Here is a 15793-nt window from a genome sequence, read left to right as displayed (position 1 = left end):
GAATTCCCTTGTGCTGCCTCAGTTGGATCTCCTTCACTTGACAGGGGGGTACCCGAGCAGCGACCCTCCCCAGCTCTAGCCCAACTCCTACTTACCTGCCAGGTGAGATACTATGATCACGTAGGTGCTTCTCCCAGGGCAATGCTCACCCATTGCACTCTGGGTGTGCTGCTCCTGCGATTTCCCCAAATGTGGGAAACTTGACTGCATAATTTGTGTTTCCCCTGGTCGGCTCTCGTATAATTCAGATCTCTTTGTCTCAGGTCTCTCTCCAGCCTAGTTTGCTGTCTGTTTCCACTTCTCTTTTCTTAAGTGCCTTCCAATGCACAATGCAAACTACAGGTAGTGCTGCAGGGCCCACACCCTTTTACTTGCCGTACAGAGCAGCTCTGGAGCTGTTACAGTGCCCAGCTGCTGCAAGAAATCAGCTTGAATGCTTCAGGGGCTGGGGCATAGCAAACATGAGCCCCACACCGAAGGAGGGTGGGGGTGTTTAATGTGAACTAAGGGTCATCCAAGCGCCGCAAAAGGCCGCCATGCCCTGCATACCCCTTTTCTCTTTTCATATGCAGATGAGGGTTCCAGCCAACTTTGGCCCACTGCTTGGATGACATCACCGTATGCAAATCCGTCTTCTGCAGAACTTCCCCCAGGAATGCTTGTACTAGTTGTTGCATTTGGTTTGTTGTTTGGGGGTGCTTCAGTATTAGGCAGCCTTCTGCCCTCCCATGTTCATCTGAAAATATGTGTTCTCCCTGCAGTTGTTGTCCCCAGATGGGAGTTCCCTTGTGCTGCCTCAGTTGAATCTCCTTTACTTGACAGAGATGTGCCTGAGCAGCGGCCCTCCCCAGCCCTATCCCAAATCATACTTATTTTGCATAGGAGATACCATTTTCATGAAGATTGTTCTCCGAGGGTGAGGTTCATTCATTGCATTTTGGGTATGCTGACCCCTGTGATTTCCCCAAATGTGGGAAACTCGACTGCATTATTTGTGGTAGTGGGGGACTGTGTTTGTGCTTTCCTCTGGTCAGCTCTGGTAAAAATCAGATTTCTTTATATCAGATCTTCCTCTAGCCTTGTTCTTCTTTCGAGAGTTCCCTTGTGCTGCCTCAGTTGGATCTCTTTCACTTGAGAGGGGGGTGCCCGAGCAGTGACCCTCCCCAGCTCTAGCCCAACTCCTACTTACCTGCCAGGTGAGATACTATGATCATGAAGGTGCTTCTCCCAGGGCAAGGCTCACCCATTGCACTCTGGTTGTGCTGCCCCTGCGATTTCCCCAAATGTGGGAAACTTGACTGCATAATTTGTGTTTCCCTTGGTCATCTCTCGTATAATTCAGATCTCTTTGTCTCAGGTCTCTCTCCAGCCTAGTTTGCTGTCTGTTTCCACTTCTCTTTTCTTGAGCCGCTCCCTTCTATGCTCTTGCGCACTATCCTGACTTCTCCCGTCTGCTTACTTCGTGCCTTCCAACGCACAATGCAAACTACAGGTAGTGCTGCAGGGCCCACACCCTTTTACTTGCCTTACAGAGCAGCTCTGGAGCAGTTACAGTGCCCAGCTGCTGCAAGAAATCAGCTTGAATGCTTCAGGGGCTGGGGCATAGCCAACATGAGCCCCACACCGAAGGAGGGTGGAGGTGTGTAATGCGAACTAGGGGTCATCCAAGCGCCGCAAAAGGCCGCCATGCCCTGCACGCCCCTTTTCTCTTTTCATATGCAGACGAGGGTTGAAGCCAACTTTGACCCACTGCTTGGATGGCATCACCATATGCAAATCCATCTGCTGCAGGCCTTCCCCCAGGAATGCTTGCACTAGTTGTTGCATTTGGTTTGTTGTTTGGGGGTGCTTCAGTATTAGGCAGCCTTCTGCCCTCCCATGTTCATCTGAAAATATGTGTTCTCCCTGCAGTTGTTGTCCCCAGATGAGAGTTCCCTTGTGCTGCCTCAGTTGAATCTCCTTTACTTGACAGAGATGTGCCTGAGCAGCGGCCCTCCCCAGCCCTATCCCAAATCATACTTATTTTGCATAGGAGAGACCATGGTCTTGAAGATTGTTCTCCCAGGGTGAGGTTCATTCATTGCATTCTGGGTATGCTGACCCCTGTGATTTCCCCAAATGTGGGAAACTCAACTGCATTATTTGTGGTAGTGGGGGACTGTGTTTGTGCTTTCCTCTGGTCAGCTCTGGTAAAAGTCAGATTTCTTTGTTTCAGATCTTCCTCTAGCCTTGTTCTTCTTTCGAGAATTCCCTTGTGCTGCCTCAGTTGGATCTCCTTCACTTGACAGGGGGGGTACCCGAGCAGCGACCCTCCCCAGCTCTAGCCCAACTCCTACTTACCTGCCAGGTGAGATACTATGATCACGTAGGTGCTTCTCCCAGGGCAAGGCTCACCCATTGCACTCTGGGTGTGCTGCTCCTGCGATTTCCCCAAATGTGGGAAACTTGACTGCATAATTTGTGTTTCCCCTGGTCGGCTCTCGTATAATTCAGATCTCTTTGTCTCAGGTCTCTCTCCAGCCTAGTTTGCTGTCTGTTTCCACTTCTCTTTTCTTAAGTGCCTTCCAATGCACAATGCAAACTACAGGTAGTGCTGCAGGGCCCACACCCTTTTACTTGCCTTACAGAGCAGCTCTGGAGCTGTTACAGTGCCAAGCTGCTGCAAGAAATCAGCTTGAATGCTTCAGGGGCTGGGGCATGGCCAACATGAGCCCCACACCGAAGGAGGGTGGGGGTGTTTAATGCGAACTAAGGGTCATCCAAGCGCCGCAAAAGGCCGCCATGCCCTGCATACCCCTTTTCTCTTTTCATATGCAGATGAGGGTTCCAGCCAACTTTGGCCCACTGCTTGGATGACATCACCGTATGCAAATCCGTCTTCTGCAGACCTTCCCCCAGGAATGCTTGTACTAGTTGTTGCATTTGGTTTGTTGTTTGGGCGTGCTTCAGTATTAGGCAGCCTTCTGCCCTCCCATGTTCATCTGAAAATATGTGTTCTCCCTGCAGTTGTTGTCCCCAGATGAGAGTTCCCTTGTGCTGCCTCAGTTGAATCTCCTTTACTTGACAGAGATGTGCCTGAGCAGCGGCCCTCCCCAGCCCTATCCCAAATCATACTTATTTTGCATAGGAGATACCATGGTCATAAAGACTGTTCTCCCAGGATGAGGTTCATTCATTGCATTCTGGGTATGCTGACCCCTGTGATTTCCCCAAATGTGGGAAACTCAACTGCATTATTTGTGGTAGTGGGGGACTGTTTTTGTGTTTTCCTCTGGTCAGCTCTGGTAAAAGTCAGATTTCTTTGTCTCAGATCTTCCTCTAGCCTTGTTCTTCTTTCGAGAGTTCCATTGTGCTGCCTCAGTTTGATCTCCTTCACTTGACAGGGGGGTACCCGAGTAGCGACCCTCCCCAGCTCTAGCCCAACTCCTACATACCTGCCAGGTGAGATACTATGATCATGAAGGTGCTTCTCCCAGGGCAAGGCTCACCCATTGCACTCTGGGTGTGCTGCTCCTGCGATTTCCCCAAATGTGGGAAACTTGACTGCATAATTTGTGTTTCCCCTGGTCGGCGCTTGTATAATTCAGATCTCTTTGTCTCAGGTCTCTCTCCAGCCTAGTTTGCTGTCTGTTTCCACTTCTCTTTTCTTGAGCCCCTGCCGTCTATGCCTTTGTGCACTCTCCTGACTTCTCCTGTCTGCTTACTTTGTGCCTTCCAACGCACAATGCGAACTACAGGTAGTGCTGCAGGGCCCACACCCTTTTACTTGCCTTACAGAGCAGCTCTGGAGCTGTTACAGTGCCCAGCTGCTGCAAGAAATCAGCTTGAATACTTCAGGGGCTGGGGCATAGCCAACATGAGCCCCACACCGAAGGAGAATGGAGGTGTTTAATGCGAACTAGGGGTCATCCAAGCACCGGAAAAGGCCGCCATGCCCTGCATAACCCTTTTTTCTTTGCATATGCAGATGAGGGTTCCAGCCAACTTTGGCCCACTGCTTGGATGACATCACCGTATGCAAATCCGTCTTCTGCAGACCTTCTCCCAGGAATGCTTTTACTAGTTGTTGCATTTGGTTTGTTGTTTGGGGGTGCTTCAGTATTAGGCAGCCTTCTGCCCTCCCATGTTCATCTGAAAATATGTGTTCTCCCTGCAGTTGTTGTCCCCAGATGAGAGTTCCCTTGTGCTGCCTCAGTTGAATCTCCTTTACTTGACAGAGATGTGCCTGAGCAGCGGCCCTCCCCAGCCCTATCCCAAATCATACTTATTTTGCATAGGAGATACCATGGTCATGAAGATTGTTCTCCCAGGGTTAGGTTCATTCATTGCATTCTGGGTATGCTGACCCCTGTGATTTCCCCAAATGTGGGAAACTCAACTGCATTATTTGTGGTAGTGGGGGACTGTGTTTGTGCTTTCCTCTGGTCAGCTCTGGTAAAAGTCAGATTTCTTTGTCTCAGATCTTCCTCTAGCCTTGTTCTTCTTTCGAGAGTTCCCTTGTGTTGCCTCAGTTGGATCTCCTTCACTTGACAGGGGGGTGCCCGAGCAGCGACCCTCCCCAGCTCTAGCCCAACTCCTACTTACCTGCCAGGTGAGATACTATGATCATGTAGGTGCTTCTCCCAGGGCAAGGCTCACCCATTGCACTCTGGGTGTGCTGCCCCTGCGATTTCCCCAAATGTGGGAAACTTGACTGCATAATTTGTGTTTCCCCTGGTCGGCTCTCATATAATTCAGATCTCTTTGTCTCAGGTCTCTCTCCAGCCTAGTTTGCTGTCTGTTTCCACTTCTTTTTTCTTGAGCCCCTCCCTTCTATACCCTTGTGGACTCTCTTGACTTCTCCTCCTGTCTGCTTACTTTGTGCCTTCCAACGCACAATGCAAACTACAGGTAGTGCTGCAGGGCCCACACCCTTTTACTTGCCTTTCAGAGCAGCTCTGGAGCTGTTACAGTGCCCAGCTGCTGCAAGAAATCAGCTTGAATGCTTCAGGGGCTGGGGCATAGCCAACATGAGCCCCACACCGACGGAGGGTGGAGGTGTTTAATGCGAACTAAGGGTCATCCAAGCGCCGCAAAAGGCCGCCATGCCCTGCATACCCCTTTTCTCTTTTCATATGCAGATGAGGGTTCCAGCCAACTTTGGCCCACTGCTTGGATGACATCACCGTATGCAAATCCGTCTTCTGCAGACCTTCCCCCAGGAATGCTTGTACTATTTGTTGCATTTGGTTTGTTGTTTGGGGTGCTTCAGTATTAGGCAGCCTTCTGCTCTCCCATGTTCATCTGAAAATATGTGTTCTCCCTGCAGTTGTTGTCCCCAGATGAGAGTTCCCTTGTGCTGCCTCAGTTGAATCTCCTTTACTTGACAGAGATGTGCCTGAGCAGCGGCCCTCCCCAGCCCTATCCCAAATCATACTTATTTTGCATAGGAGATACCATGGTCATGAAGATTGTTCTCCCAGGGTGAGGTTCATTCATTGCATTCTGGGTATGCTGACCCCTGTGATTTCCCCAAATGTGGGAAACTCGACTGCATTATTTGTGGTAGTGGGGGACTGTGTTTGTGCTTTCCTCTGGTCAGCTCTGGTAAAAGTCAGATTTCTTTGTCTCAGATCTTCCTCTAGCCTTGTTCTCTTTTTGAGAGTTTCCTTGTGCTGCCTCAGTTGGATCTCCTTCACTTGACAGGGGGGTGCCCGAGCAGCGACCCTCCCCAGCTCAAGCCCAACTCCTACTTACCTGCCAGGTGAGATACTATGATCAGGAAGGTGCTTCTCCCAGGGCAAGGCTCACCCATTGCACTCTGGGTGTGCTGCTCCTACGATTTCCCCAAATGTGGGACACTTGATTGCATAATTTGTGTTTCCTCTGGTCGGCTACTCGTATAATTCAGATCTCTTTGTCTCAGGTCTCTCTTTAGCCTAGTTTGCTGTCTGTTTCCACTTCTCTTTTCTTGAGCCCCTGCCTTCTATGCCCTTGTGCACTCTCCTGACTTCTCCTGTCTGCTTACTTTGTGCCTTCCAACGCACAATGCGAACTACAGGTAGTGCTGCAGGGCCCACACCCTTTTACTTGCCTTACAGAGCAGCTCTGGAGCTGTTACAGTGCCCAGCTGCTGCAAGAAATCAGCTTGAATACTTCAGGGGCTGGGGCATAGCCAACATGAGCCCCACACCGAAGGAGAATGGAGGTGTTTAATGCGAACTAGGGGTCATCCAAGCACCGCAAAAGGCCGCCATGCCCTGCATAACCCTTTTTTCTTTGCATATGCAGATGAGGGTTCCAGCCAACTTTGGCCCACTGCTTGGATGACATCACCGTATGCAAATCCGTCTTCTGCAGACCTTCTCCCAGGAATGCTTTTACTAGTTGTTGCATTTGGTTTGTTGTTTGGGGGTGCTTCAGTATTAGGCAGCCTTCTGCCCTCCCATGTTCATCTGAAAATATGTGTTCTCCCTGCAGTTGTTGTCCCCAGATGAGAGTTCCCTTGTGCTGCCTCAGTTGAATCTCCTTTACTTGACAGAGATGTGCCTGAGCAGCGGCCCTCCCCAGCCCTATCCCAAATCATACTTATTTTGCATAGGAGATACCATGGTCATGAAGATTGTTCTCCCAGGGTTAGGTTCATTCATTGCATTCTGGGTATGCTGACCCCTGTGATTTCCCCAAATGTGGGAAACTCAACTGCATTATTTGTGGTAGTGGGGGACTGTGTTTGTGCTTTCCTCTGGTCAGCTCTGGTAAAAGTCAGATTTCTTTGTCTCAGATCTTCCTCTAGCCTTGTTCTTCTTTCGAGAGTTCCCTTGTGTTGCCTCAGTTGGATCTCCTTCACTTGACAGGGGGGTGCCCGAGCAGCGACCCTCCCCAGCTCTAGCCCAACTCCTACTTACCTGCCAGGTGAGATACTATGATCATGTAGGTGCTTCTCCCAGGGCAAGGCTCACCCATTGCACTCTGGGTGTGCTGCCCCTGCGATTTCCCCAAATGTGGGAAACTTGACTGCATAATTTGTGTTTCCCCTGGTCGGCTCTCATATAATTCAGATCTCTTTGTCTCAGGTCTCTCTCCAGCCTAGTTTGCTGTCTGTTTCCACTTCTTTTTTCTTGAGCCCCTCCCTTCTATACCCTTGTGGACTCTCTTGACTTCTCCTCCTGTCTGCTTACTTTGTGCCTTCCAACGCACAATGCAAACTACAGGTAGTGCTGCAGGGCCCACACCCTTTTACTTGCCTTTCAGAGCAGCTCTGGAGCTGTTACAGTGCCCAGCTGCTGCAAGAAATCAGCTTGAATGCTTCAGGGGCTGGGGCATAGCCAACATGAGCCCCACACCGACGGAGGGTGGAGGTGTTTAATGCGAACTAAGGGTCATCCAAGCGCCGCAAAAGGCCGCCATGCCCTGCATACCCCTTTTCTCTTTTCATATGCAGATGAGGGTTCCAGCCAACTTTGGCCCACTGCTTGGATGACATCACCGTATGCAAATCCGTCTTCTGCAGACCTTCCCCCAGGAATGCTTGTACTATTTGTTGCATTTGGTTTGTTGTTTGGGGTGCTTCAGTATTAGGCAGCCTTCTGCTCTCCCATGTTCATCTGAAAATATGTGTTCTCCCTGCAGTTGTTGTCCCCAGATGAGAGTTCCCTTGTGCTGCCTCAGTTGAATCTCCTTTACTTGACAGAGATGTGCCTGAGCAGCGGCCCTCCCCAGCCCTATCCCAAATCATACTTATTTTGCATAGGAGATACCATGGTCATGAAGATTGTTCTCCCAGGGTGAGGTTCATTCATTGCATTCTGGGTATGCTGACCCCTGTGATTTCCCCAAATGTGGGAAACTCGACTGCATTATTTGTGGTAGTGGGGGACTGTGTTTGTGCTTTCCTCTGGTCAGCTCTGGTAAAAGTCAGATTTCTTTGTCTCAGATCTTCCTCTAGCCTTGTTCTCTTTTTGAGAGTTTCCTTGTGCTGCCTCAGTTGGATCTCCTTCACTTGACAGGGGGGTGCCCGAGCAGCGACCCTCCCCAGCTCAAGCCCAACTCCTACTTACCTGCCAGGTGAGATACTATGATCAGGAAGGTGCTTCTCCCAGGGCAAGGCTCACCCATTGCACTCTGGGTGTGCTGCTCCTACGATTTCCCCAAATGTGGGACACTTGATTGCATAATTTGTGTTTCCTCTGGTCGGCTACTCGTATAATTCAGATCTCTTTGTCTCAGGTCTCTCTTTAGCCTAGTTTGCTGTCTGTTTCCACTTCTCTTTTCTTGAGCCCCTGCCTTCTATGCCCTTGTGCACTCTCCTGACTTCTCCTGTCTGCTTACTTTGTGCCTTCCAACGCACAATGCGAACTACAGGTAGTGCTGCAGGGCCCACACCCTTTTACTTGCCTTACAGAGCAGCTCTGGAGCTGTTACAGTGCCCAGCTGCTGCAAGAAATCAGCTTGAATACTTCAGGGGCTGGGGCATAGCCAACATGAGCCCCACACCGAAGGAGAATGGAGGTGTTTAATGCGAACTAGGGGTCATCCAAGCACCGCAAAAGGCCGCCATGCCCTGCATAACCCTTTTTTCTTTGCATATGCAGATGAGGGTTCCAGCCAACTTTGGCCCACTGCTTGGATGACATCACCGTATGCAAATCCGTCTTCTGCAGACCTTCTCCCAGGAATGCTTTTACTAGTTGTTGCATTTGGTTTGTTGTTTGGGGGTGCTTCAGTATTAGGCAGCCTTCTGCCCTCCCATGTTCATCTGAAAATATGTGTTCTCCCTGCAGTTGTTGTCCCCAGATGAGAGTTCCCTTGTGCTGCCTCAGTTGAATCTCCTTTACTTGACAGAGATGTGCCTGAGCAGCGGCCCTCCCCAGCCCTATCCCAAATCATACTTATTTTGCATAGGAGATACCATGGTCATGAAGATTGTTCTCCCAGGGTTAGGTTCATTCATTGCATTCTGGGTATGCTGACCCCTGTGATTTCCCCAAATGTGGGAAACTCAACTGCATTATTTGTGGTAGTGGGGGACTGTGTTTGTGCTTTCCTCTGGTCAGCTCTGGTAAAAGTCAGATTTCTTTGTCTCAGATCTTCCTCTAGCCTTGTTCTTCTTTCGAGAGTTCCCTTGTGTTGCCTCAGTTGGATCTCCTTCACTTGACAGGGGGGTGCCCGAGCAGCGACCCTCCCCAGCTCTAGCCCAACTCCTACTTACCTGCCAGGTGAGATACTATGATCATGTAGGTGCTTCTCCCAGGGCAAGGCTCACCCATTGCACTCTGGGTGTGCTGCCCCTGCGATTTCCCCAAATGTGGGAAACTTGACTGCATAATTTGTGTTTCCCCTGGTCGGCTCTCATATAATTCAGATCTCTTTGTCTCAGGTCTCTCTCCAGCCTAGTTTGCTGTCTGTTTCCACTTCTTTTTTCTTGAGCCCCTCCCTTCTATACCCTTGTGGACTCTCTTGACTTCTCCTCCTGTCTGCTTACTTTGTGCCTTCCAACGCACAATGCAAACTACAGGTAGTGCTGCAGGGCCCACACCCTTTTACTTGCCTTTCAGAGCAGCTCTGGAGCTGTTACAGTGCCCAGCTGCTGCAAGAAATCAGCTTGAATGCTTCAGGGGCTGGGGCATAGCCAACATGAGCCCCACACCGACGGAGGGTGGAGGTGTTTAATGCGAACTAAGGGTCATCCAAGCGCCGCAAAAGGCCGCCATGCCCTGCATACCCCTTTTCTCTTTTCATATGCAGATGAGGGTTCCAGCCAACTTTGGCCCACTGCTTGGATGACATCACCGTATGCAAATCCGTCTTCTGCAGACCTTCCCCCAGGAATGCTTGTACTATTTGTTGCATTTGGTTTGTTGTTTGGGGTGCTTCAGTATTAGGCAGCCTTCTGCTCTCCCATGTTCATCTGAAAATATGTGTTCTCCCTGCAGTTGTTGTCCCCAGATGAGAGTTCCCTTGTGCTGCCTCAGTTGAATCTCCTTTACTTGACAGAGATGTGCCTGAGCAGCGGCCCTCCCCAGCCCTATCCCAAATCATACTTATTTTGCATAGGAGATACCATGGTCATGAAGATTGTTCTCCCAGGGTGAGGTTCATTCATTGCATTCTGGGTATGCTGACCCCTGTGATTTCCCCAAATGTGGGAAACTCGACTGCATTATTTGTGGTAGTGGGGGACTGTGTTTGTGCTTTCCTCTGGTCAGCTCTGGTAAAAGTCAGATTTCTTTGTCTCAGATCTTCCTCTAGCCTTGTTCTCTTTTTGAGAGTTTCCTTGTGCTGCCTCAGTTGGATCTCCTTCACTTGACAGGGGGGTGCCCGAGCAGCGACCCTCCCCAGCTCAAGCCCAACTCCTACTTACCTGCCAGGTGAGATACTATGATCAGGAAGGTGCTTCTCCCAGGGCAAGGCTCACCCATTGCACTCTGGGTGTGCTGCTCCTACGATTTCCCCAAATGTGGGACACTTGATTGCATAATTTGTGTTTCCTCTGGTCGGCTACTCGTATAATTCAGATCTCTTTGTCTCAGGTCTCTCTTTAGCCTAGTTTGCTGTCTGTTTCCACTTCTCTTTTCTTGAGCCCCTGCCTTCTATGCCCTTGTGCACTCTCCTGACTTCTCCTGTCTGCTTACTTTGTGCCTTCCAACGCACAATGCAAACTACAGGTAGTGCTGCAGGGCCAACACCCTTTTACTTGCCTTACAGAGCAGCTCTGGAGCTGTTACAGTGCCCAGCTGCTGCAAGAAATCAGCTTGAATGCTTCAGGGGCTGGGGCATAGCCAACATGAGCCCCACACCGACGGAGGGTGGAGGTGTTTAATGCGAACTAAGGGTCATCCAAGCACCGCAAAAGGCCGCCATGCCCTGCATAACCCTTTTCTCTTTTCATATGCAGATGAGGGTTCCAGCCAACCTTGGCCCACTGCTTGGATGACATCACCGTATGCAAATCCGTCTTCTGCAGACCTTTTCCCAGGAATGCTTGTACTAGTTGTTGCATTTGGTTTGTTGTTTGGGGGTGCTTCAGTATTAGGCAGCCTTCTGCTCTCCCATTTTCATCTGAAAATATGTGTTCTCCCTGCTGTTGTTGTCCCCAGATGAGAGTTCCCTTGTGCTGCCTCAGTTGAATCTCCTTTACTTGACAGAGATGTGCCTGAGCAGCGGCCCTCCCCAGCCCTATCCCAAATCATACTTATTTTGCATAGGAGATACCATTATCATGAAGATTGTTCTCCCAGGGTGAGGTTCATTCATTGCATTCTGGGTATGCTGACCCCTGTGATTTCCCCAAATGTGGGAAACTCGACTGCATTATTTGTGGTAGTGGGGGACTGTGTTTGTGCTTTCCTCTGGTCAGCTCTGGTAAAAGTCAGATTTCTTTGTCTCAGATCTTCCTCTAGCCTTGTTCTTTTTTCGAGAGTTTCCTTGTGCTGCCTCAGATGGATCTCCTTCACTTGGCAGGGGGGTGCCCGAACAGCGACCCTCCCCAGCTCTAGCCCAACTCCTACTTACCTGCCAGGTGAGATACTATGATCAGGAAGGTGCTTCTCCCAGGGCAAGGCTCACCCAATGCACTCTGGGTGTGCTGCTCCTAAGATTTCCCCAAATGTGGGACACTTGATTACATAATTTGTGTTTCCTCTGGTCGGCTCTCGTATAATTCAGATCTCTTTGTCTCAGGTCTCTCTCCAGCCTAGTTTGCTGTCTGTTTCCACTTCTCTTTTCTTGAGCCGCTCCCTTCTATGCCCTTGTGCACTATCCTGACTTCCCCGTCTGCTTACTTTGTGCCTTCCAACGCACAATGCAAACTACAGGTAGTGCTGCAGGGCCCACACCCTTTTACTTGCTTTACAGAGCAGCTCTGGAGCTGTTACAGTGCCCAGCTGCTGCAAGAAATCAGCTTGAATGCTTCAGGGGCTGGGGCATAGCCAACATGAGCCCCACACCGAAGGAGGGTGGAGGTGTTTAATGCGAACTAGGGGTCATCCAAGCGCCGCAAAAGGCCGCCATGCCCTGCACACCCCTTTTTTATTTTCATATGCAGACGAGGGTTGAAGCCAACTTTGACCCACTGCTTGGATGACATCACCATATGCAAATCCATCTGTGGCAGGCCTTCCCCCAGGAATGCTTGCACTAGTTGTTGCATTTGGTTTGTTGTTTGGGGGTGCTTCAGTATTAGGCAGCCTTCTGCCCTCCCATGTTCATCTGAAAATATATGTTCTCCCTGCAGTTGTTGTCCCAAGATGAGAGTTCCCTTGTGCTGCCTCAGTTGAATCTCCTTTACTTGACAGAGATGTGCATGAGCAGCGGCCCTCCCCAGCCCTATTCCAAATCATACTTATTTTGCATAGGAGATACCATGGTCATGAAGATTTTTCTCCCAGGGTGAGGTTCATTCATTGCATTTTGGGTATGCTGACCGCTGTGATTTCCCCAAATGTGGGAAACTTGACTGCATTATTTGTGGTAGTGGGAGACTGTGTTTGTGCTTTCCTCTGGTCAGCTCTGGTAAAAGTCAGATTTCTTTGTCTCAGATTTTCCTTTAGCCTTGTTCTTCTTTCGAGAGTTCCCTTGTGCTGCCTCAGTTTGATCTCCTTCACTTTACAGGGGGGTACACGAGCAGCGACCCTCCCCAGCTCTAGCCCAACTCCTACTTACCTGCCAGGTGAGATACTATGATCATGAAGGTGCTTCTCCCAGGGCAAGGCTCACCCATTGTACTCTGGGTGTGCTGCTCCTGCGATTTCCCCAAATGTGGGAAACTTGACTGCATAATTTGTGTTTCCCCTGGTCGGCTCTCGTATAATTCAGATCTCTTTGTCTCAGGTCTCTCTCCAGCCTAGTTTGCTGTCTGTTTCCACTTCTCTTTTCTTCAGCCGCTCCCTTCTATACCCTTGTGCACTATCCTGACTTCTCCTCCCGTCTGCTTACTTTGTGCCTTCCAATGCACAATGCAAACTACAGGTAGTGCTGCAGGGCCCACACCCTTTTACTTGCCTTACAGAGCAGCTCTGGAGCTGTTACAGTGCCCAGCTCCTGCAAGAAATCAGCTTGAATGCTTCAGGGGCTGGGGCATAGCCAACATGAGCCCCACACCGAAGGAGGGTGGAGGTGTTTAATGCAAACAAGGGGTCAGACAAGCGCCGCAAAAGGCCACCATGCCCTGCACGCCCCTTTTCTGTTTTCATATGCAGACGAGGGTTGAAGCCAACTTTGACCCACTGCTTGGATGACATCACCATATGCAAATCCATCTGCGGCAGGCCTTCCCCCAGGAATGCTTGCACTAGTTGTTGCATTTGGTTTGTTGTTTGGGGGTGCTTCAGTATTAGGCAGTCTTCTGCCCTCCCATGTTCATCTGAAAATATGTGTTCTCCCTGCAGTTGTTGTCCCCAGATGAGAGTTCCCTTGTGCTGCCTCAGTTGAATCTCCTTAACTTGACAGAGATGTGCCTGAGCAGCGGCCCTCCCCAGCTCTATCCCAAATCATACTTATTTTGCATAGGAGATACCATGGTCATGAAGATTATTCTCCCAGGGTGAGGTTCATTCATTGCATTCTGGGTATGCTGACCCCTGTGATTTCCCCAAATGTGGGAAACTTGACTGCTTTATTTGTGGTAGTGGGGGACTGTGTTTGTGTTTTCCTCTGGTCAGCTCTGGTAAAAGTCAGATTTCTTTGTTTCAGATCTTCCTCTAGCCTTGTTCTTCTTTCGAGAGTTCCCTTGTGCTGCCTCAGTTGGATCTCCTTCACTTGACAGGGGGGTGCCCGAGCAGAGACCCTCCCCAGCTCTAGCCCAACTCCTACTTACCTGCCAGGTGAGATACTATGATCATGAAGGTGCTTCTCCCAGGGCAAGGCTCACCCATTGCACTCTGGGTGTGCTGCCCCTGCGATTTCCCCAAATGTGGGAAACTTGACTGCATAATTTGTGTTTCCCCTGGTCGGCTCTCGTATAATTCAGATCTCTTTGTCTCAGGTCTCTCTCCAGCCTAGTTTGCTGTCTGTTTCCACTTCTCTTTTCTTGAGCCGCTCCCTTCTATGCCCTTGCGCACTATCCTGACTTCTCCTCCTGTCTGCTTACTTTGTGCCTTCCAACGCACAATGCGAACTACAGGTAGTGCTGCAGGGCCCACACCCTTTTACTTGCCTTACAGAGCAGCTCTGGAGCTGTTACAGTGCCCAGCTGCTGCAAGAAATCAGCTTGAATGCTTCAGGGGCTGGGGCATAGCCAACATGAGCCCCACACCAAAGGAGGTTGGAGGTGTTTAATGCAAACTAGGGGTCAGCCAAGCGCCGCAAAAGGCCACCATGCCCTGCACGCCCCTTTTCTCTTTTCATATGCAGACGAGGGTTGAAGCCAACTTTGACCCACTGCTTGGATGACATCACCATATGCAAATCCATCTGCGGCAGGCCTTCCCCCAGGAATGCTTGCACTAGTTGTTGCATTTGGTTTGTTGTTTGGGGGTGCTTCAGTATTAGGCAGCCTTCTGCCCTCCCATGTTCATCTGAAAATATATGTTCTCCCTGCAGTTGTTGTCCCCAGATGAGAGTTCCCTTGTGCTGCCTCAGTTGAATCTCCTTTACTTGATAGAGATGTACATGAGCAGCGGCCCTCCCCAGCCCTATTCCAAATCATACTTATTTTGCATAGGAGATACCATGGTCATGAAGATTTTTCTCCCAGGGTGAGGTTCATTCATTGCATTTTGGGTATGCTGACCCCTGTGATTTCCCCAAATGTGGGAAACTTGACTGCATTATTTGTGGTAGTGGGAGGCTGTGTTTGTGATTTCTTCTGGTCAGCTCTGGTAAAAGTCAGATTTCTTTGTCTCAGATTTTCCTTTAGCCTTGTTCTTCTTTCGAGAGTTCCCTTGTGCTGCCTCAGTTGGATCTCCTTCACTTTACAGGGGGGTACCCGAGCAGCAACCCTCCCCAGCTCTAGACCAACTCCTACTTACCTGCCAGGTGAGATACTATGATCATGAAGGTGCTTCTCCCAGGGCAAGGCTCACCCATTGTACTCTGGGTGTGCTGCTCCTGCGATTTCCCCAAATGTGGGAAACTTGACTGCATAATTTGTGTTTCCCCTGGTCGGCTCTCGTATAATTCAGATCTCTTTGTCTCAGGTCTCTCTCCAGCCTAGTTTGCTGTCTGTTTCCACTTCTCTTTTCTTCAGCCGCTTCCTTCTATACCCTTGTGCACTATCCTGACTTCTCCTCCCGTCTGCTTACTTTGTGCCTTCCAATGCACAATGCAAACTACAGGTAGTGCTGCAGGGCCCACACCCTTTTACGTGCCTTACAGAGCAGCTCTGGAGCTGTTACAGTGCCCAGCTGCTGCAAGAAATCAGCTTGAATGCTTCAGGGGCTGGGGCATAGCCAACATGAGCCCCACACCGAAGGAGGGTGGAGGTGTTTAATGCAAACTAGGGGTCAGTCAAGCGCCGCAAAAGGCCACCATGCCCTGCACGCCCCTTTTCTGTTTTCATATGCAGACGAGGGTTGAAGCCAACTTTGACCCACTGCTTGGATGACATCACCATATGCAAATCCATCTGCGGCAGGCCTTCCCCAAGGAATGCTTGCACTAGTTGTTGCATTTGGTTTGTTGTTTGGGGGTGCTTCAGTATTAGGCAGCCTTCTGCCCTCCCATGTTCATCTGAAAATATGTGTTCTCCCTGCAGTTGTTGTCCCCAGATGAGAGTTCCCTTGTGCTGCCTCAGTTGAATCTCCTTAACTTGACAGAGATGTGCCTGAGCAGCGGCCCTCCCCAGCTCTATCCCAAATCATACTTATTTTGCATA

General features: G+C 50.1%; 24 non-coding genes and 3 pseudogenes across 24 annotated transcripts; all 27 read left to right on the top strand.

The window, feature by feature from the left end:
* The first annotated feature begins 87 nt into the window (after positions 1-87).
* On the top strand, positions 88-250 carry LOC134996561 (U1 spliceosomal RNA). Its single transcript, XR_010199234.1, has one exon. It is a non-coding gene; the product is annotated as a U1 spliceosomal RNA (small nuclear RNA).
* A 615-nt stretch (positions 251-865) lies between these two features.
* Positions 866-1029, top strand: LOC134996216 (U1 spliceosomal RNA). The gene has a single exon (XR_010198922.1). It is a non-coding gene; the product is annotated as a U1 spliceosomal RNA (small nuclear RNA).
* A 152-nt stretch (positions 1030-1181) lies between these two features.
* Positions 1182-1344, top strand: LOC134996514 (U1 spliceosomal RNA). Its single transcript, XR_010199203.1, has one exon. It is a non-coding gene; the product is annotated as a U1 spliceosomal RNA (small nuclear RNA).
* A 671-nt stretch (positions 1345-2015) lies between these two features.
* LOC134996139 (U1 spliceosomal RNA) lies at positions 2016-2179 on the top strand. Its single transcript, XR_010198845.1, has one exon. It is a non-coding gene; the product is annotated as a U1 spliceosomal RNA (small nuclear RNA).
* Positions 2180-2332: 153 nt separating this feature from the next.
* Positions 2333-2495, top strand: LOC134996488 (U1 spliceosomal RNA). The gene has a single exon (XR_010199179.1). It is a non-coding gene; the product is annotated as a U1 spliceosomal RNA (small nuclear RNA).
* Positions 2496-3110: 615 nt separating this feature from the next.
* Positions 3111-3274, top strand: LOC134996303 (U1 spliceosomal RNA). Its single transcript, XR_010199005.1, has one exon. It is a non-coding gene; the product is annotated as a U1 spliceosomal RNA (small nuclear RNA).
* Positions 3275-3426: 152 nt separating this feature from the next.
* LOC134996444 (U1 spliceosomal RNA) lies at positions 3427-3589 on the top strand. Its single transcript, XR_010199134.1, has one exon. It is a non-coding gene; the product is annotated as a U1 spliceosomal RNA (small nuclear RNA).
* Positions 3590-4260: 671 nt separating this feature from the next.
* On the top strand, positions 4261-4424 carry LOC134996051 (U1 spliceosomal RNA). The gene has a single exon (XR_010198759.1). It is a non-coding gene; the product is annotated as a U1 spliceosomal RNA (small nuclear RNA).
* Positions 4425-4576: 152 nt separating this feature from the next.
* On the top strand, positions 4577-4718 carry LOC134996527 (U1 spliceosomal RNA; annotated as a pseudogene).
* A 694-nt stretch (positions 4719-5412) lies between these two features.
* Positions 5413-5576, top strand: LOC134996541 (U1 spliceosomal RNA). The gene has a single exon (XR_010199216.1). It is a non-coding gene; the product is annotated as a U1 spliceosomal RNA (small nuclear RNA).
* A 152-nt stretch (positions 5577-5728) lies between these two features.
* Positions 5729-5892, top strand: LOC134996473 (U1 spliceosomal RNA). The gene has a single exon (XR_010199164.1). It is a non-coding gene; the product is annotated as a U1 spliceosomal RNA (small nuclear RNA).
* A 671-nt stretch (positions 5893-6563) lies between these two features.
* On the top strand, positions 6564-6727 carry LOC134996040 (U1 spliceosomal RNA). Its single transcript, XR_010198748.1, has one exon. It is a non-coding gene; the product is annotated as a U1 spliceosomal RNA (small nuclear RNA).
* A 152-nt stretch (positions 6728-6879) lies between these two features.
* LOC134996526 (U1 spliceosomal RNA) lies at positions 6880-7021 on the top strand (annotated as a pseudogene).
* Positions 7022-7715: 694 nt separating this feature from the next.
* Positions 7716-7879, top strand: LOC134996530 (U1 spliceosomal RNA). The gene has a single exon (XR_010199206.1). It is a non-coding gene; the product is annotated as a U1 spliceosomal RNA (small nuclear RNA).
* A 152-nt stretch (positions 7880-8031) lies between these two features.
* LOC134996472 (U1 spliceosomal RNA) lies at positions 8032-8195 on the top strand. The gene has a single exon (XR_010199163.1). It is a non-coding gene; the product is annotated as a U1 spliceosomal RNA (small nuclear RNA).
* Positions 8196-8866: 671 nt separating this feature from the next.
* On the top strand, positions 8867-9030 carry LOC134996029 (U1 spliceosomal RNA). Its single transcript, XR_010198737.1, has one exon. It is a non-coding gene; the product is annotated as a U1 spliceosomal RNA (small nuclear RNA).
* Positions 9031-9182: 152 nt separating this feature from the next.
* Positions 9183-9324, top strand: LOC134996525 (U1 spliceosomal RNA; annotated as a pseudogene).
* Positions 9325-10018: 694 nt separating this feature from the next.
* LOC134996517 (U1 spliceosomal RNA) lies at positions 10019-10182 on the top strand. Its single transcript, XR_010199205.1, has one exon. It is a non-coding gene; the product is annotated as a U1 spliceosomal RNA (small nuclear RNA).
* Positions 10183-10334: 152 nt separating this feature from the next.
* LOC134996470 (U1 spliceosomal RNA) lies at positions 10335-10498 on the top strand. Its single transcript, XR_010199161.1, has one exon. It is a non-coding gene; the product is annotated as a U1 spliceosomal RNA (small nuclear RNA).
* A 671-nt stretch (positions 10499-11169) lies between these two features.
* LOC134996112 (U1 spliceosomal RNA) lies at positions 11170-11333 on the top strand. The gene has a single exon (XR_010198819.1). It is a non-coding gene; the product is annotated as a U1 spliceosomal RNA (small nuclear RNA).
* A 152-nt stretch (positions 11334-11485) lies between these two features.
* LOC134995922 (U1 spliceosomal RNA) lies at positions 11486-11648 on the top strand. Its single transcript, XR_010198635.1, has one exon. It is a non-coding gene; the product is annotated as a U1 spliceosomal RNA (small nuclear RNA).
* A 670-nt stretch (positions 11649-12318) lies between these two features.
* On the top strand, positions 12319-12482 carry LOC134996340 (U1 spliceosomal RNA). The gene has a single exon (XR_010199041.1). It is a non-coding gene; the product is annotated as a U1 spliceosomal RNA (small nuclear RNA).
* Positions 12483-12634: 152 nt separating this feature from the next.
* LOC134996456 (U1 spliceosomal RNA) lies at positions 12635-12797 on the top strand. Its single transcript, XR_010199146.1, has one exon. It is a non-coding gene; the product is annotated as a U1 spliceosomal RNA (small nuclear RNA).
* A 674-nt stretch (positions 12798-13471) lies between these two features.
* On the top strand, positions 13472-13635 carry LOC134996297 (U1 spliceosomal RNA). Its single transcript, XR_010198999.1, has one exon. It is a non-coding gene; the product is annotated as a U1 spliceosomal RNA (small nuclear RNA).
* A 152-nt stretch (positions 13636-13787) lies between these two features.
* On the top strand, positions 13788-13950 carry LOC134996389 (U1 spliceosomal RNA). Its single transcript, XR_010199089.1, has one exon. It is a non-coding gene; the product is annotated as a U1 spliceosomal RNA (small nuclear RNA).
* A 674-nt stretch (positions 13951-14624) lies between these two features.
* LOC134996328 (U1 spliceosomal RNA) lies at positions 14625-14788 on the top strand. The gene has a single exon (XR_010199030.1). It is a non-coding gene; the product is annotated as a U1 spliceosomal RNA (small nuclear RNA).
* A 152-nt stretch (positions 14789-14940) lies between these two features.
* LOC134996455 (U1 spliceosomal RNA) lies at positions 14941-15103 on the top strand. Its single transcript, XR_010199145.1, has one exon. It is a non-coding gene; the product is annotated as a U1 spliceosomal RNA (small nuclear RNA).
* Positions 15104-15793: the final 690 nt, after the last annotated feature.

Source organism: Pseudophryne corroboree, unplaced genomic scaffold (assembly GCF_028390025.1).
Source record: "Pseudophryne corroboree isolate aPseCor3 unplaced genomic scaffold, aPseCor3.hap2 scaffold_142, whole genome shotgun sequence".
Taxonomy (NCBI): domain Eukaryota; kingdom Metazoa; phylum Chordata; class Amphibia; order Anura; family Myobatrachidae; genus Pseudophryne; species Pseudophryne corroboree.
This window is presented reverse-complemented; position numbering and strand designations above follow the sequence as displayed.